A 14880-nucleotide genomic window follows, 5' to 3' on the forward strand; every position below is an offset into this window, starting at 1 on the left:
GCTGCGTTGGGTTTGGGAATTCTTTGTTTGTTCGAGCAACACCATGTTTTTTTGTTCGTTTGCGGAGTATTCGAAATTGTAACATAGCTATGCGATTGCGCACGATTCTGCGCAGCTGCAGCGTCATTTGAATTCCGTGTTGGAGATAAATGGCGAATTCTTTCCTTTTATAGTTGCTTTATTTCACTCTAATTGTAAGTGAAACATATATGAACTCGATTTTATATGATTATTTATTATTAATTCAATAATATGTTGGTAATAATATATGAAAGACGGGGAAGGAGGAAGAATGAGGAACATGAATGGCAAATAAATAGCAGTTATACATTTTATCATAGATGGCACGATTTTTCACATATTTGAAATATAGGTATTTCAATTATCTGTATATATATTATCATAAAATTAGTATCATATATTATTATCTGTATATTATCAGATTTAATATCACTCGATTGCGAATATTTATGGAAACTCAGAGTTTTATGAATACGATTAAATATAGATATACGCGACTATAAAAAATTTGTCTACAGATGAAAATGAAATGTAGAGACTAATAAAAATACGCTTCATTGGAAAATAAGGGTATTTAAAAATACCTTCTGTAGCCACCGTATTTAATTCTTCAAATATAACGAGTACTGTACGTTACATGTTTTTTACATTCTACCATGACTATACATATAAATCTTCAATAAATGCATAAACATTCACAGTCTGGACATTAACAAAGCCATATATATTCATAATAATTTCAATTTATCTGGACAAGAAAAGAAGCGACTTCGCGGTTGGGGCGGTAAACTTGCGCGAAGAGAGCCACGAACCGGTCTCTCGTCTCCGCTTGTCGCTCTCGTTTCTCTATCGCGATCCACGTGATATTCAGAGCACCACCCTTGTCCATGGACTGCTCATAAAAAGGTTTCGATCAATTTTTAAGTGGTCGGTTGTCCGGCGTGCTTTTCTGTTTCTTTTTCTACGCGGTTAAGGACAGCCGAGGGGCAGTCCACAAGGGAAAGGGGGAGTTGAATATTCTGTATGTTCGAGGGTGGGCACGTATTTATACGCGCGGCGATCTTCGCAGACTATCGAGATGTTCGATTTGTGTGTAACACGACGAACTGACTCCGCAGGATCGGATCCTTGATACGCTTTGAATAAGCCTCGCTGATTCATTCTTGTCCACCCGTCGAGAGACTTTCGACTTGATCGATGATGATCCCGCATGATTTGTATTATGTTCCCTGTCGCGATGAATTGAATTTCGGGGAATCTGCGCGCGCACAAATTCGTTCCTTGCGGCGCGTAGAGCGGAGGATAAGCGGGTTCGAAAGGAGCGAAGATTAGACCGCGGTTATAGTCGCGGTTCGATTAGAAATCTCGAGCGCGGCGAACCCATTGAAACTCCCACGCAAATATACGGTCCGTTTCACCGACGTATCCGACGCGAGAATTTCTTACCGAGAATGATTGATCACCGTCTTAATTGACGCATACCAAGACGAAAGAGATCTCCGGACGGTATCACCTGTTACGAGGAATTATCGGTCGTAAATAAACGTCACTGCTGCTCGATGTTCCTCTTCGTTCGTCCAGGACTATATTATTTAATCCTGACAGAGATACTTTATTATTCGACGGTAATTAACGGAGTTCAAAACTGTCGATCCCCTCGGCGTATTACGTAATAATCGGCCGATAAAAATCAACGGAAACCGAACGGGTATCGAAGGATCTCTCGAAACGTAATTAATATCTGCTTCTTAGCCAAGAGGGCGAGATCACGCCTTATGGACGATCGTAATTAAAACCGTTAGGAAACTGGAGAGGATCGTGAATCGTTATAACTCCGACGAAAGGCTCGAGGGAGGTCTAAGAAAGTTTCCTTTCAAGCGAGAAACAGCCGGGGTAAAGTCAACTCTACGAAGTCCTAAACTCCGAGGTTTGCCAGAAATAGGTCTCTATCGGTGAAAGCAATGGTTACGAACACGTTCCTCGACGGACAGGTGCTCTCTGCTGTAAGAAAGGATCAGAAACACTTGTTCGCGTTAGATAACTTCCCTTAGTTTCCTTCTCTTTTTAGCCCTTGTTTATCTTATTTACTCTCTGTTTTGCCATTTACCCCTTTTCGAAATTGCTCAAAAGGATCTTCCTCTCGCTCTCTACTATCGTAGACGTTACTACGAGACCGATAAATCGCGGCTGGCCTCGCTCGCCGAGCGAAACTTTGCTTCTTTCCGATTCGAAAATCAATTAGCGGCAGATTCAGTTTCCATGTAAAGAGAGAGCGAATCGCGTTGGTGACGCGCGATCTTTCTGGGCGGAGTAGCTCTGGTCCGGCTCGAGAATGACGGTGGAAAAGAAGTTTTAATTAAAGCTAGAATAAGAGTTTAATCGAGCAAAAGGGATTAATTGCCTAGGGGTTAAAACGAGCGAGGGGTCAAAGAGAGGCTGCTGCCGGTTGCCTCTTCCTCGATGATTCCTCGTGGCTTTCTCGAGTGGCGTGGACAAGAGAGAGCCGCCCCATAAATACTCGCGTCGAATGCTTCTCTGAAAGCCCTTTTTCGTTCGCAAACAAAACCGGCCGCCTCGATACTCGTGCCAATGGGAATCGATGTTATTAAAAGCTACGAGCTTTCCTGGTAACGTCACAGTCAGCATCGTTCAGTTCTCAAGTACTTCGCCAACACGACTTTTCGTTACTCGTGTATCGATTCTTTGTACGCGTCGCGTACAGCGTGGCTCGGTTACCATTGCGATCCTGAATGCTTGCTAGAAATTATGTACCTATAGGCTACGAAAATGTCCTGTATTTATGCAATGGTACGTTACATTCTATCGAATCGAAGAAACTTTCGATGAAAGTTTCGTGACTTTACTGTAAGTTTCACGACGTTAATGGCGGTTAGTCTGGATTATAAGATTACTCGATATGTTACCGTGAAAGTCTTCAGCACCATTACTCCGCAGTCTTTTGTGATTTTGCAGAATCATTAACGACCGTAGAAAAGTTTCGAATATCTCAATCGACCATTCTCTGGTTTACGCGGTAGGATGATTTTAAACAAGATGTTCAGCTATACCATTTAACAATTTTTTGAATTGAAGCGAATTTTTGGTACAAATTCTACGCTTCAGTTACATTAACGCGTCTAATTGACTATTCATTAAACTGGCCATTGAAACTCGCGAAATCGTAATATTGTACGTAAACGAGAGAATTGATGAAAGCAAGATATCATTTTGAATACGTGGTTTCGTTCTAATTAATCCATCAAATATTACGCGAATAACAGATTTTCCGTTGAATCAGGGTAACTTGACAAGAACACGAGCCAATCGGGACGCACGTTTACGGAAAAACATATATCGCTTTTGCGATGTCGTTGATTTGGCGGCCCTTAGAGCGTATAAACCTACCCGGTGTGTTTCTCGTGTTCGTTAAAATAACGAATGTACAATTCAAAGTACGGTGAACACGGTTCATCGATTCGGTCACGTAGTTTTCGAAAAACGGCCAGGAGAGTCCGAAAAATATTTGCCAGCGTATGGACGCGAGGCATCGACTGCCCGTTGCTCTTCGGGATCGCTTTTAACGGATCGTATAGCGACGTCGATCTATGACATTCAGAAATTTCTGGTGTAGAGCGTTACAGCACGGCGGCGCGTCGCTATAATGTGTCGGACAACGGAGTGCTTTACGACGATTTGATTTACATTGGATTTTTCCGAGCTGGCAGCGGTATTTCAACCATATGGCGGATCGAAAAATCTACACGAGCCAGGCAACGCGAAAACACCCACGCCTTCGTCCATTGCTCTGTGTCAAACAAGTTTGTCAGGGTGACTCGCGATACGAAGGAAGCAGTGTATAAAACGAATACCGTGTCGCATACCGTAAACACCTGGTCGTACCTTCTATTTTATGCAACCTGGAGGAACATTCTAATTCCGGAGAGTAGAACAAGAAAGTAGGAAACATCGTATGTTATATAATATAACTAACGATATACGTATATCATATACGATAGTAGTTATTTACAGGAAATTATTTACATATTCTCGTGAAAGTGTATCATAGAAAACTTTTATGCATATATTATGGACGTTACATAAAACAGTTTATAATGTCATTAGTATCGTGATAAAAGACGATTGTCGTGTTGTATTGGTAAAATTCAAAACGAATCTGAAAACGTATATGAAAGTTACAAGATGTTAAACGCAAAGCGTTATTGAATATTAAGGTGTATTAATATGATGGAAAATTGACTCTCTAAGTACTTTGGCGATCCTTGTGAAATATTTACGTAATTGCAAAATTATCTATCTTGTAGCTTCTATGTACATTTTCAGTTTCGTTTCAAATTTTACCAATACAATCGTGTCATTATAGCGCTAATGAGATTCTAAAATTCCTAGTATAATACACATAATATATTCATAAAAGTTGGTGTACTTTCGTGAGCCACTGTATACCGACGAATTATTCACCAGTCTTTCCGTGTTCCCAATCTGCACGCGACAAGCAAACGAACAACGAAAATAAGAGCGAAAATAAGAGACGAGCGATTGGAAGGGAAAAAGAAATCGTCGGTCCGAAAGTAATTGGCAATCAGTCCGCGACTGTCTTTCAATATTGGAACACTCGGTAGTATTTACAATTTATTGAAAGATCGGGACGGAGCGTAGACGTCGAGCGTAAAGGGTTGACGCGGTACGAGGGGTGGAGAAGAAGATTGAAAACTCCGGGAGACGGTGAAAGTATCGGTATTGAAGAGAGATCGAGCATGGTGGCTTTGGTCGATGAGCTTCGAGGTCCCAAATGTCGCCCGAAAAATTTCCAAACGTAATTTCGCGTCTCTGTTGGACAACGACGGACGAAACGAAGGATGTAGATGTATATACGCGGGTGTTTCTTTGCGAGTTTACACAAGGAGTAGCGTAGTATGAGAGAATTAATGGTTATCATACCCTGGCTACATTCTACCGCAATTGTTTTTATGTGCGCAGAAGAAGGAAGGGAAAAAAGGAGTTGTAGTAAAATTTTACTGTGCACAGCGATGTACGTAAGCGAGAGATACACGAGCGAAAAGTTTTCGAGAATAAAAGGAGCTTCTGCTGCAGAAGGCGCAAACACTTCCAAACAACCGCATTTCGACGCCACTTTCCGCGGTACACACCCGAAACGAACTGCCGAATGCTGCAAATGAGACAACCACTTCCCGCGGCAAGTTGTTCTGTTTGAGAAGATTGACCGTCGGCAGTGCGCGAGCTCTCGATCTCTGAAAACGTCGGAAAATATTAACCTATTTTCTTAAGTCAATTCAAACGCAGAAAACTTTTGCTATAATTATTGAAATCCAATCGAATTATGTTTCGATAATAACGCAATTTATATTCTTTATTAAACACGAACGAGTACTCTTGGCTGGAAATTACTGGTCTTAAAATATGAATAATTCGAGAAATATCCATCGACGTCTATTGACGTCGTTTGAATAATTACAAATGGTAGTGTGTGCAGGTAAAGTTCTTCAGGAAAAAGAAGTTAATTCTTAGCAACTAATTAACGGAAGATGTGAATTCGAACTCTAAAGAGACAGTAACTAAAGCGATAAGTATGATATTTCGAACTATGCAAGGAAGCAAAATTCGTCATTGGAACATTTTAAAGATACTAAACTAGTTACTTAACATGATTTGTAGCCATATTCGTGAGACAAATTTCCTCGAGGTACGCTTCAAATTAATCGAACGCATTTTGCGATTTCCTTTGTTATATCTATGGCTTCTCAGAATATAGAGAACAGGAATCTCGAGACGCTGACATTAAATTTATCGTGCTATGTATTTCGTGAAACGTCATCGTTCGTCTGAAGCCGCATCGGCTCGTTAAATCTTCCAGCTGCGACGAAGAACAAAATACGCCGGGCAGGGTAGATGGATTCGCGTGCGTGCAATTTTTTACTCGTGCTCGATCCGATTGATGCAAGTCAGATCAATTCAAGGAATGGGTCCCCTTTTTGTTAGAACCGTGTGTCTCTACCCCGAATTCAGACTCGGACTGTCTCGAGTCCGGCCTTACATCCGTTTCGATTCAAATCGATTTCTCGCCGCGATGCAGTCCGTTCGAATTTCATTTTCCTTTTGTCTGGTCCTCTCCTTTCGCGATAAATTGCTCGGTACAGGAAACACGTGGCGCATTAATTGAAAGACTGGCAAATCGTTTCGAACGAGTATCGTTATAAACGCTGTATTAAAGACGATTCGAAAATATGTATCAGGCTGTCGAACGACGCAAGGATTTGGGATACAAAGCTGAACATTTGTAATAGTCTATTATTGCTCTTCTTTGTACGCTAAAATAAAATTTTCTGTGATAAGATAAAGTAGAGAAGAGAAATTTTATTAAGAATATCACAAAGAAGAGAATTTGTCCTCCGAAGAATTCTATTTTTATTTTTGATAGACAATACTGCTGCTCCGACGAGTTGAATAAATTCACTCGAAATAAACAACAGACTCGAACTTTTTGAAGAAAAAAATTCTCTTTTTTAAAGAAAAAAGAAAATAATCGATACAGCGCGATTTACCATGTTCAAATTATATTCCTATTTTAGACATAGGAGAACGATGAAACGATCGAATATCGAGTGTCTTTCGATTCCATGTATGTAATATGTAATAGAATCGATCGAAAGAAAGGAAATAAAAAGCGGCGAATCAGAGCCACGATAAAATTCCTACCGATTGAAAACCATGCAGTTCTGTGCTCTTTTTTTGTGAGCCATTCTAGATTGTTAATTTGTCGCATATAACGCGCATCGAATGCAACTATACGACCGTGCATGATCTGGTTTCAATGCGACGGATCCCTCTTTCATGCTGCACCGGTATAACCTGAACGACATTTAACCGGAAACTTGATATCGGTGGACATTCACCGTTGTGAGCTCTTTCAATTGATCGTGCCCTATACGACAATGAGGATCAACAACATCGAAGAACATGGAGCTGAACGATTGTAGTAAGCAGCGTAGCCTCGAACAAACAGCTAAGAACTCGACAAAGTCTTTTGTGCGTTATTGGGTTAGGGATTCGGTAAACAGAAATGTTTCTGGAAGAATACTTCGCTTCCTGATAACGATTATCGATACGCGATAGTCAGATTACAACGATATCGTCGTAACATCGACGATAGAAATACAAGTACACAGGAATCTGTTAAACCATAATGGTTGATTACTTTTGATAAGTATTGTTATTAGAAATATTATTGATATTATGGAAGTTACGAATAAACAGGCTGTGCTTATAGCTTAGAAATATCGTAGTAAAAACCGATGACAAGTTGCAGCATGTGTACTCGAAAGGTTACACGTTTGAAACCACTTCGAACCTCCACGCATTGAAACCACTTAAAAAGGTCCTTGTATAGGCTACCCTCGGCCTTTCTAAATAATCTTGCGTACTGTAGCAACACTTGTCATGATGCATTTACCTTTTGCATTCGTCACACGTTCCGTGGCTTGCATTTACATACATTTTAAATAAATTCTTAGCTTGGGGTGCTCACAAGTGCATATATCTGTCGATGGTTGACAGGGGTGTATATAAAAAAAAATGTTAACCTTCAAATCACCTCAACGCTCCACCCTCTAAATCCTCTGAATAACTTGAGAATTCAAATTATGGATATTCCTATTCGAAATAATGGACTTATCCGTATTCAAATGAACCGTATTCATCGACGTCTTTCGTCCACATTATCGTTTCAAATATCCCTAACACGTTTAACAAAAAATTATCGAGAGTGGTAAGTCGCGTAAGGCGGAAAGATCTTATTCCTCCCTTCGTTTCTACGTTTTCCTGTATCGACGAAAATCAAAAGGGCGTTGACGCATCGACCATAAAATGTTACATTTAGATCGCGCTTCGATACGCAGAACACGTAATTCGAAGTATCCACGGACTGCCGGTCCCGGCAATCGATAGCCTTTCATTATTATTTACTTGGATGGTCTGCTCGCGCCGGGATTTTTTTCGCTGTCGGGCTAACCGTTTTGGTAACCGGTAAATATCGAAACGAATTTCCCTTCAATTTTTCGCTCATCCTTCTCTCTGGCTCCAGTTGCGCGATACCAAACCAGTGGAACGGGCTTCGTATTTGCTTATTGCAGCTCGACGGATCGCGTGAGCAAACATTTAAACGGATCGAAACAAGGGAAGCGAGCGATGAAAGATTGTTTACGATTCCGGAGCACGTACGCCGGGGATACATCTCGAATACGCCAGCGAACGAGACGCTACGCCGTGTAGCTTTATTGGAAGGAATCGGTCGGGGAAAACGTGCAACAATTTGCTGGAGCTACTGGTATCTAACACAGCATCGACGATCAAAACGAACGCGAGAAACGCACCTTGTTTACCGGACGTTTGATAAAATTCCTGAAGGCTACGCGCGTCTCTTTGATAGCGAGGCGTGTCCACATAGGTCGTTCTAACTGTACCATTACGAAACATCGGTATCGTGCAATCCGCCATAACTGATCGCTGTAAACCCCTTTAAATGACGATATCGTTAAAGTTTATACGAACTCACAAGAATACCAAAATGTACGCGTCACGTATAAATGGTCATATAAAGGGGTATCAATGGCGAATACTTTGGCTACAGAAAAACGGCCGCCTCCTAAAATACTCGGTATGTCTCGTTTTAAATCGAAACGACCGTCTCACCACCGAACTGATAAAGTTCAACGGAATCTGAAGAGGCCACTCCTCCTCGCGACCGGCCTCTCTCGCTTTATCTTCCTCCACTTCTTCACCCCGTCGAGAAGCGAGAGTTTCACCTTTATGTAGTGGCTAGAAACGTTCGAATTTAATGGAATACAGTCGAACGAATTCCAAAGAGGCACAAGAGCCGCACAATGGTCGCCCGAGAGGAAAAAATCTCGAATTACTTGTCAGGGAAATTTCTCTAGTTTCACCGGGCTTAGGGAGAGACATGCCGAATGTTGCGACGAACACGCGGTTTCTCAGGTTGTGCATCCGGTTCACAGAACCAGCCCGAAAACATAGAATTACCTTCCAGCCGGTCTTATCGGGGCGATGCCCTATGCACGAGAGGCGGTCGCGCGTTTCACGATTCTCTGACGGCGAAACAGCGAATGAAGTCGGACAAAAGCGCAACGACAACGGAAACAGTCGCGGCGATCGATTTTCTCCGGCGGCAGAGCAAGAGCCGGCCCTCGCCGGTGTACACGACATCCAGTCGGCTAATTTCGAGACAATGGCCCATCGGCAGCTTTTATTTCGGCCGCGAGAGCCAAAAAGACCGCGAAATGGAGGCCTGTACCTGCACGTGGGGGGAAGTAGCGGGCAAAACGAGGGAGAGGTTTGGGAACCGAGGGAGAAAGAGACTGACGACGCGCGGTTCGGTCCCTAATCAGCGCAGCTACGTCGTAATTCCGAGGCGCGGATAACGCAGGACCGACTAATCTAATATCGAAGCGAAATTACGCGTAAGGGATGCAAATCCTCCCTTGCACCCTTCCGCACGGTTTCGTCCGCCGGTGTGCGCGTCCTAATAAACTCCTTTCATTAGATCCACCCACTTCACCCCTTTTCCACCCCACTGTGATAGTGGCAGTGACGTTGCTGGTGGAAGTAGAGCCGGCCGCGCCGCAGCCAACGAACAAACTGTGCAGTCGTAACACACAGAGGCTTGGCAACAGCTGCTGAACGAAGCGAATGCGCGTACTCGCGCTGTTTTCTTCGCCTTCGCTCGCTCCCTTTCGAACGTCTCTCTGTCTCGCTCTCAGGTTCAATCCGGTTTCTTTTTTCTGTCGCGTTCTATCGTTGCAACGGGAGCACTCTAACGCGAGTCAGGACAACATAGGCAAATGCACGCTGTAAAACGTGTACTTACATACATAGAGAGGGTACGACAATACCAGGAGATGTTCGTGATAAACGAACGTCTTACCTAATCCGATGATTGGCTGAGTATAAGTAGGTCGGGAGAAAAAGTTGCAATAATGTGAGGGGTGTTTCGACTGTTTTTAACCGTTGTATCAATCCCCAAAATAAATGCCACCCTATGTAAATGCAGTCTGCTTGAAAGCAGGCCACACTGATGCGTACGGCTTGACCTGTGTTTACCAGAGAACGTTGTGTGGGTGCGCGATTGCATAAAGATACATTGTCGCGCGGTTACATGCGAGCACGAATGAACACAATTTAAACAACGGGTTTAACCGCTATATCTATGATACGATGTTTGTATGTGTATATGCGAGAAAAGGGGTTCCGTAGACCGGGCAGGGGTAAACGGTGCAACGAGTGACGAATGCAAGCTCGCGTCGGGCAGCAAACAAATATCAAATAAGCGGCGAGACTGGCGCAAAACCTCGACGTTTTAATTACTGGTATTTAGTCGCGGCGCTCGAGAACCAAACAGGCTCCGTCGTTTTCCTATTTCGTAATGCTTTTTCACTCCGAGATTTTAGTGGGGGAAACAGTTTCAATAATAAGCGTTCGACTAGCCGAGAGTCGTAATTTGCTCACAGAGCGGAAACTGATTTTCGAAACGGACAGTCTCATTTCGGCCGCGTAATAAGACCACGGAAATCGCGTACATTCAGATTTCACCGTCTGTTTTTCACCGGGACGGATTTACTAATCTGGAAAACCGTAATTGAATCGTGGCCAGCGCGGAAAGCGTGAAAAGAGTTCCATTAACCCTCGACAAGCGAAGTCGGTCGACGAGAGGGATACTTGTTACGCAACTCGATGGAATCGGGTTAAAAGAATGGGCCCGGAATTCACACTTTGCCGAGCTAAACACGCGTTCGTACTTAGGTCAATGCTGGATTAACTTGTTGCAACACCGTTAACTGGAAAATCCAGCTAAATTCCAAGTTTAATTTGAAATCGTAGGTAATATTTTCGAGTAAATGATCGTCGTGCCTAAACCTTTGGTTCGTCAGCCGGAGAAAAAAAAATAGCGAAGATAGCGAGATCGTAGCTGACACGGTGAAAAAAGTCATGCATAAATTAACAGTTCGTCGAGATTACCTAACGAAAAGGGTTCGATAAACGAGGCAGATATCGATCGGTTTTGGGACGACGCGAGAGCTGACAGCTCGAACGTCAGAGTAGTTTCGCGAGTTTATCGAGAAAGAAAGGAAAAGAGAGGACAGAATAACGGTGTGAATAGAAAGAAGCGAGAAAGAAGGAGCAGCGTTCAACCGATGCGAGGCAATTTTTTTAAAAGGGGTTGTGTTTCGGTTGATGGCACGAGAATACGGTGTTCGCCGAGTAAAATATTTAAAGATAAGCTGTACATCTCACGTCAGCTTATGATACGTGCACGCGAGCTCTGCTACCTGCGCACGATATGGATATCATTAACCGGGCGTATTACGAGTGTCACGGACTTTAACGACCGGTACCTCGTTACCAGATAGGAATTAATTATTTCAGGGTAATGAAGTGTCAAGGGAGGGGACACGTTGTTCGAAGTTATTCGACGGAAGATATTTCCTCCTTAGTGGACGGATGGAAAAGGAGGAAGAGGAGGAGAAGTAAGAAGTAGAGATCGGTACCAACACGTCGAGTGGAGAGTTATTTCTAATTATGGGAGCGTGATCCATGGAGCAGATTACTCGGATCGGAGAGCCATTCGAAGACTAAGGGAAAATTATGGGGCACGGGCGGTCGTGTCACGCGTGGCATCGGTCACTGTAATTATACGCGTACGACCGTATACACGAGATAGTATAGATTGAAATAATAGAGCACTCTGTTCGTTCGAAGAATCGTATTTGCTTTCTGCTTAACAATTTCGCAGAAAACGTGAAATTAACAAGTATTCTCGATAACACACCCAGTGGTAATAGTAGTAGTCGTCGGCGTGACTCGAAATTCCTCAGCTGCGGGTTGAATTACTCTTCTACGTACACCGCCCGTCGTTTCCGTGTTTCTTTCTTAAAACGAATCCTGCGGCGTCGGTTCCTACTTCGAGACCGATCCGAAAAACCGGCCGTCGGTCGTTCCGTGAAATATAGGAAGCTACTTATCCCACCAACACTTCGCGAGGGTTCATTATCCAACCGCATAATGATATGGCACTTACGTGCGTACGAGCGGCAGCTTGTGCGCCGTGTTCTAAGCCGCGTTTCAAGCCGTGTTTTAAGCCGCGTTTTCAATGGTTACGAGGACTGCTTGGGATGGAAGGCGAAGGGCCTTCATCGAGCGAAAGGGCAAGACGTATGGTAAGAGGGGTGGACGGAAAGGTTTTACCCCTTTTGTCCTTTAACATCTTTGCAAGCGGTGACATGTCAAACGGTCCGTCCCCGTTGGCTGTCCTGGGAATATAAACAAAGAGCCGACGACAGAGCTGCAAAAGCAAGTATAATGTCCCTTCTGACCCCTTGCTTCTGTTCGCTCTTGCTCCGTCTTCTCGATTCTACCCCCTCCGTCACTTTTCGTCCAGACCGTACCTTATTCCTCGATTCTACCTCCTGTTCCTCTTGATCTTTTTCTCCTTTTCTCCGCCCGACTCTTTGCCCCTTGCCCTCCGTCGTCTCTCTCTTTTCTATCTTCTCACTACACTCTCTCTGTTTCACTCGAACCTTCGCTCGCTTCGTCGTACGACCGTCCTCCTCCTCTTCTCCTCTTCTTTCCGTTTCACGTTCGCGTCTCTCCTTCTTCGGCCACGATCCATCTTATTCCGATCCGTACTCTCTCGCTCCCCAGAGCAAGGTTCTTTGCGCCGTAGGAATGAGAACCTCCGCGAGATCTTAATTCCTCTTTGCCAGCTCCATTCCCGGAGTTCTCGAGCGTGAAATCGGCGCCGCTCGTACACCCCGCGCGACCCCTTGCCTCCTCATCGGCCACCCCGCGACAATTCGTAAAGAATAAGACCGTGTCCCATTATCGGATCAAGATATTATCATAATTGCCTGGAGCCCTCGTCGGCCGCTGGCTGGCTCGCTCGCCTGTTCGCTTGCACTAGCAAGAGAGTGCCTAGGGATGGCTCCTGCACTGAAATTAAAATTAAAGCAAATACGACATTAAGCCCGAACCTCCGTGACTCGTACAACTCTAATATTATCTTTCTCTGATAACCATTCTCGCGGCGTAATCGACGATAGAGGCGTGGTATCGAACGAACGCCAGCTAGTAGCGACTTTCTCCGGAGACAGGGCACAATCGTTCGGCCATTTTTATGGAAGCTGATACCCCGTAGTCACCGGAAATTACGCGGTTGCGAAATTTATGCGAGAATTCAGGTTACGCTGCCGCGGCAACGTTTCCTGAAGCATTAAATTATTTAACGATAATGGCTTCGTTTTAACGTTTCACTCTGTTACCCGTTGCGGCGAATGCCTTCGAATATTCCGTAGAAATTTATACGGTCGTCGCACACCGGGACGGGTTTACGATTTTGGATATTGAAATTTTCGATGAAAAGTGACGACTCAGTTTCTCGATATACTCGGTCAATCGTTTCGAGACGCCACCATGGCCCATCGGAGCTGCGTGTTCTTCGGATTTCAAAGATTTCCGTGGCAGGAAGGGCATCTATGGGCGTACATATATCTAAATGTACATACGTATACGTATATATCCCCTTTTCGCGTTCTCTTGCGGGTATCCTTGACTCGTGCTGAGACGAGGGAATTGCCAGCACGAACGCGCAGGAAGTTTAGCGTGATCTATTGGATGAGTTTTCCTTCGGTAGTGGAAGCACCGTGGAAATTTAACGAGCCACTCAAAAGGAATATTTTGTTCTTGCGGGCATCACGATGATGGTCGATACGAGATACGTGGTCGGATAATTAAAGTTTTCTAATTCGAGTAGATAAATCGGTGATTCACGATCTTATGAGAAAGGATTCGCGATTTAAAGCTGTTCGTTCTCCAATTTCTCGATCTCACGTACGCATTTCCAATTTTCGAAAAGCCTTTATGAACTCCAATCGCTCCCATCTTCGGGCCAGGTTCGCCTCTTTTCCCTCTCTGTTCGTCCCTTTGCTCCTTCTTTTATTTCTCCACTCTCCTCTTCCTCTCGATCGTGGTCGAAAAGCTTCGAAGGAGATTCACCGGGGGAAAAATATTTTCTGTCGGTTTATCTGCAACGGGGCTACATCAAATCTTTTTTTTCCACCGAGACGTCCAATATACAGCGATGTGTTTGAAAAAATGGTAACCTTGAAAAAACGTATCAGACGGAAACCGTCGGATAATACCTGGATCCTATACGGGATAATCCTCGTAGCATCGATATTATCGGTACGTACGCGTATTAAGAACCATCGATGCGATCGTGATTGTCGCGAACGTTATAAATATCAGACTCTCACATAATATCGTTCCCTCTATGCTCTTTACCTTTCTCGTGGAATTAATCAACGGCTTCCTTGCTTCAATGTCGAAGGGTAGATTTAAAAAAGGAGACTCACAGAGAAACTGCACCGAGAAGTTAGATGTAATTTGATTAAAATAGAAAACGCAACTACAAAGAGATTACTTAACAAAGAAACACGGACATTGTTGTTGAATGTTGCCCGGGAACAAGAATGGAATAATTTCTTTTGAGACGTCTTAATCCTAAGTAAACAACTCGATTCCTCGTAACAACTTTTAATTGAGCAGAAACCTGCGTACCTTCCGTGGAAAGCCAATGCAAGATATCACGAAACAGGGATTATTCAAAATCAAGGGTCTGCTTTGTTGGAAGCTGATGGCGGCTTCTTTATTTATTTAGATTCTCATTTATCCAGGTCCTCGGAGAATTACACAGCTTCTTGAAACATCAAAGAAGACCAGAAATCGGCCAGTTGAAACGACTCACACGCGGTG

At 43.8% G+C, this 14880-nt stretch overlaps 1 protein-coding gene across 6 annotated transcripts in view; it reads left to right on the forward strand.

Annotated features, from left to right (window-relative positions):
• Window positions 1-14880, forward strand: part of LOC138179234 (uncharacterized) — a 210903-nt gene that overhangs the window by 529 nt on the left and 195494 nt on the right. The window lies entirely within an intron of this gene.

Source organism: Bombus flavifrons, chromosome 4 (assembly GCF_040668555.2).
Source record: "Bombus flavifrons isolate JBK064 chromosome 4, iyBomFlav1_principal, whole genome shotgun sequence".
NCBI classification, from domain to species: Eukaryota; Metazoa; Arthropoda; class Insecta; order Hymenoptera; family Apidae; genus Bombus; species Bombus flavifrons.